General features: G+C 41.0%; 1 long non-coding RNA gene across 2 annotated transcripts; it reads right to left on the bottom strand.

Annotated features, from left to right (window-relative positions):
• Positions 1-403: 403 nt before the first annotated feature.
• Positions 404-4,900, bottom strand: LOC137599317 (uncharacterized). Of its 2 annotated transcripts, XR_011036792.1 has the most exons (4): positions 4,401-4,900; positions 4,134-4,287; positions 1,606-1,711; positions 404-1,060 (listed from the first exon to the last, which is right to left on the bottom strand). It is a non-coding gene; the product is annotated as an uncharacterized lncRNA (long non-coding RNA). The 2 variants fall into 2 exon arrangements; XR_011036791.1 differs by having other exon boundaries at positions 4,134-4,900.
• Between the last annotated feature and the right edge of the window lie 377 nt (positions 4,901-5,277).

The raw sequence follows: 5,277 nt of genomic DNA, 5'->3' as shown, positions 1-5,277 counted from the left end.
ATCACACCAGGTTAATGCTGAAATGATTTAACCATACTGCAGTGATGCCTTTATCGACTCTATTTTGAGGTGTCTTCACCTGTTGTACAGGTGTTCCTGTGGACACTGAATGTGTGCCAACAGAAGCAGAAAACATCTGTATGGAGACACAAGTACCAAGCTCACAGCTACACCACAAAGTCTCTATTTGGCTACTTTTACAACTGTAAACTCAAATGACCTTTACCATGTTTCTCACTGTAGGTTAGGAGCCGTCTGCAGGTTGATGAAGTTCCGTACATGACTCAACATCCTGGGTTCCAGCCTGTGTGCCTAAACGTGTACACCCTACAAACGGCCGCTCACATACTGAGGGCCGAGTGTGGCCCTTCAGTCTGAGACCAATACATCGGTAAGTCGTTCTTTGAAAAATATCGGAATAAAAACTAGTTATGTCTTATTTTGCTTCATTAGGCATTCCTTCATTAATGCAGTAACATGACATATATAGCTACAACAAAGTCTAATATATTGTATTTGCGACACCTTGATTTTTATCTTATTAATAGACATGTTGAACATTTTTTGGTATTCACAATCCATTTATGTTGACATATACAAGCATTTATTTACATAAAACAATACATCCAATAATAATAATGAGAACACAGAGCCATCCTGTCAGGAAACAACAACAGTTGTAATACTTGGGATTGAAAACATTGTGAAATAAATAGTTTTGTGTCCTTTTTCTGTAGATGGTGCAGACATCTGGCCTATAGCCCCTTTGCTGGCTGGTGCTGGGGCTACTTAGGGTGCAGAATCCGGGTCGTCATCCCAGCCTGTGTGGTCCTTCAACATACGCCAGGAGTTTCCTGAAGACGAAGGCCACTACGCTGGATTTAGACCGAGTCTTGGTTGAACCTGGTCATGTAGCTGGCAATGACCTCCTCCTTGTCAGGACGCTCACACTGGGCAGACAGATTCTCGGGGAGAGGAATGGACAACATCTCATTTGTGTATGGCACGGGGTCCACCAAGACTTTGTCACATATGAGGTCCAACATGTCAGCTACAAAATCTGTTCAATAAAACACAAAGATAGATCTTTACTGTTATTGATATTGTTTGATTCATTTCTTTGTTTAGAAAAATTGTGTTCAAAATACATCCTGGTACTTGCTACTAATTTATTTATTTGTATGGTTACTTTTTACTGTGTTTTGTTGCAAACAATTACTAACAGAATTTCAAAACATGTTTGTTTGAAATATTAAAATAATGCAACACTAACAGAATGTTGGCTGTCTTGTGAGGTTCGACTCTGCATTTTCCGTTCAAAAGCCTTTGGAAAGTGGATCTTGTAGAGGGGTACACCAAACGTAACGAAATAAGGAGCCAAAACAATAGATGACATAAATGAATCTGTCTCAAAATATTTTATACTAAAGTCTTCACTTCACCTACTGTCTTGCTGGAAAATTCTAATACACAACATTATTATTTTTTACTGAACTACTATCAACACATGTGCATTCACTAACACCTATAGACAACTATATTTAGAAAATTAGTGTATTTAACCAATTTTATTAAAACATTGTATGGAATATGACTTGTACATACCTTTACTTCAATAGTGGGAATGAAGAGTCCTGCAGGACAGCTGTGTACCAACAGTATGAGTGTCCACTGGGTCAGTTTGGCCCCCCACGTCCCTTCAAGCTGTGGGCTGAAAGGAAGCACAAGGAAGAGGGACACTAATTTCAGGACACCAATGTTCTGATTTTGGATAAGGAGGACAGACCTATGAGCGTTGTTGCTATGACAACCAGCAAACAACCGACTAACACGTGCGCGCACACACACACAATACGAAACAAAGCACAACTCCCTACTTAGCCTAGCATAAGTTGACTTTATTTATGCTGACAGGTAATAGGAAAGAAAATATGAGACCAACTTACTGTGCATTTTAGCTTTATACTGTAGGTCCGGCACGCACACACACACACACAACACGCAAACTTGAAACAAAGCAGACCTCCCTACATAGCCTAGCATAGCATGACTTCATGCTAATGTGGCGGAAATTTTTTTAATACAATAAAATAATACAATATAATAATATAATAACATAATAAAATAATATCATTTCTTGACCCAAAAATCTAGAGTGTGTGTGTGTCAAATCTTTCAGCACTTGGGAGAAACGGCCCCAGGAAGTCTCGAGGTCATGAAAGATTCAACAAGAATCTAATCTGTTTTTAGAAGTGTTTGCGTAAATGTCAGTATCTGTTAATAATTTTGTCTGCACTAAATGTCCGCGTGACTGATTAGGTTATGTCATCAGCCTTGTGAAACTGTCGACTAGATGTCTCTGCTAACTTCTTGAGGTCATGATGCACCTACTGAAAATGGGGGAAAGGTTAGTGGAGGGCAGAGGGAATGAAGTTAAACAACTGATTCACACCTCCCATAGTTACGCCTTTAGAGTATCAAAAGAGATGTGATCCATTTTTTAGTTTGTACTTGAAGTTTTTTTAGTACCCAGAGTACTCTGTAACAACACACCGGAGGACTTTTGTCATCGTCTCCAGAGCTCTCATCATGCTTAGATAAGTATTTGTTGAACTTGTCTGTTTGTTGAACCTGTCTGTCTGTCAACCTTTTGATGATGTTATGGACTCATACTCAACCTATTGATGATATTATTGTACTGCTACTCAACCTATACATGATTTGAATTGACAAATAAATATCCTGTATTTTACACCGTCTCCTGTCCTTAAGAAAAACGAAACCCCCACCACACTAACAAACAATAAGAAAATATGAACCAACTTACGTGCGCTTTAGTTTTATACTGTAGGTCCAGCACGCACACACACACGCAATACGCAAACGCGAACAAAAGAGACCTCCCTACATAGCCTAGCACAGCATGACTTCATTCATGCTAACCGACAAAAAGAAAAAAGATAAAATGTGAGCCCAACTCATTTGCGTTGTACCTACAGTAGGTACTGTAGGTTTAGCACACACACGTTGTACCTACAGTAGATACTGTCGCTTTAGCACACACACGTACCTACAGTAGATGCTGTAGGTTTAGCACACACACGTTGTACCTACAGTAGGTGCTGTAGGTTTAGCACACACACGTTGTACCTACAGTAGGTGCTGTAGGTTTAGCACACACGTTGTACCTACAGTAGGTGCTGTAGGTTTAGCACACACACGTACCTACAGTAGATGCTGTAGGTTTAGCACACACACGTTGTACCTACAGTAGGTGCTGTAGGTTTAGCACACACACGTTGTACCTACAGTAGGTGCTGTAGGTTTAGCACACACGTTGTACCTACAGTAGGTGCTGTAGGTTTAGCACACACACGTTGTACCTACAGTAGGTGCTGTAGGTTTAGCACACACACGTTGTACCTACAGTAGGTGCTGTAGGTTTAGCACACACACGTTGTACCTACAGTAGGTGCTGTAGGTTTAGCACACACACGTTGTACCTACAGTAGGTGCTGTAGGTTTAGCACCCACACGTTGTACCTACAGTAGGTGCTGTAGGTTTAGCACACACACGTTGTACCTACAGTAGGTGCTGTAGGTTTAGCACACACGTTGTACCTACAGTAGGTGCTGTAGGTTTAGCACACACACGTTGTACCTACAGTAGGTGCTGTAGGTTTAGCACACACACGTTGTACCTACAGTAGGTGCTGTAGGTTTAGCACACACACGTTGTACCTACAGTAGGTGCTGTAGGTTTAGCACACACACGTTGTACCTACAGTAGATGCTGTAGGTTTAGCACACACACGTTGTACCTACAGTAGATGCTGTAGGTTTAGCACACACACGTTGTACCTACAGTAGATGCTGTAGGTTTAGCACACACACGTTGTACCTACAGTAGATACTGTATGTTTAGCACACACACGTTGTACCTACAGTAGATACTGTAGGTTTAGCACACACACGTTGTACCTACAGTAGATACTGTAGGTTTAGCACACACACACGTTGGAGCGCGCACACACAAGCACGAAACAAAGCAGTACCACCTAATTAGCCAAATAGCAATTGATCACCCATGCTAAAAGACAACTGCAAAGAAAGATAAATGTGGTGAGACTTACCTTAACCAGGGTGCAGGTCCTTGGTCCCGTATGATTGGGTGTGATCGTTGAATGAGGATCAGTCTCAGGCAAAGCCCCGTCTGGACTGACCCTCATTGCTAAAACAGGCTGGAGTGAAGTGGTTCACACACAAACTAACGAGCAGGAGATGTAGCTGCACAGAGCCATTAAAAATGAAATGTAACCACGGTCTCTTCTGTTCTTCATTGGATGGGATTAAGAATAAACCCTGGTGTTGATTTGTACAATCAACAACTGAACAATTACCTTGTCTCCTTCTCACGGACACCATTTCAACAGACTGCTGCCTCACGTCCAACTTGGGGATGGCCACGCCCTTGGGCGTGTCAACCAGTCCATATCATCCACGCCCTTGAGCATGTCCACCAATCCATATCGTCCAATACTCTGTCCAATAGCAGAGTGCAAAGTCTGAGGTCAAGTATGCCTATTCTAGCGCTTTATGGTCGAATCAGAGCCATGACTTCCTAAAAGTCCAAATATCTATTGATGCAGGAAGTGTTTGTTTACCAAATTCTAGGAGTTGGTCGGGTTAGGGAGGACCACTATGTATATGTAGAGACCGGAAAAAGTGTGATTTTCATAATAGGGCCCCTTTAAACCAAAACGAACACAAAGACATAAACACACAAAAAACACACAAAAACCTTTAAAATAGAGAAAATGCAATTGACAATTAAAGAATTTCTTCACTTCAAACTGCCTACAAGTCTTAATTTGCACGGTAACAATCGTTCAAAAATGATGTCAAACCATTAAAAACTTTTCACCAGTTTTTGGTCGTACTTTTCTCGTGAAATTGAATCAAATACATTTCCTCTTAGATTGATGCTTTTATTTTGAGCTTCCACCGGAAATGAATGCATATCCGCGACACTGCCGTTCGCTTGTCAGTAGCCGCATTAGCTTTAAACCAAAACGAACACAAAGACAAAGACATAAACACGGAAATAACACACAAAAACCTTTAAAAAACAGAAAATGCAAACAAAATAACACATTCGTGCTTCGTATTTGACAAACTATTCCGTGGAAAACTACACAACAAACTTATTTCGAAAGACACGTCTTCTTCTTCTCCTATACTGTCAAATCGTCTTGAAGGATCTGTAGTTGTGAAGCC

Source organism: Antennarius striatus, chromosome 7 (assembly GCF_040054535.1).
Source record: "Antennarius striatus isolate MH-2024 chromosome 7, ASM4005453v1, whole genome shotgun sequence".
In the NCBI taxonomy this organism is placed as follows: domain Eukaryota; kingdom Metazoa; phylum Chordata; class Actinopteri; order Lophiiformes; family Antennariidae; genus Antennarius; species Antennarius striatus.
This window is presented reverse-complemented; position numbering and strand designations above follow the sequence as displayed.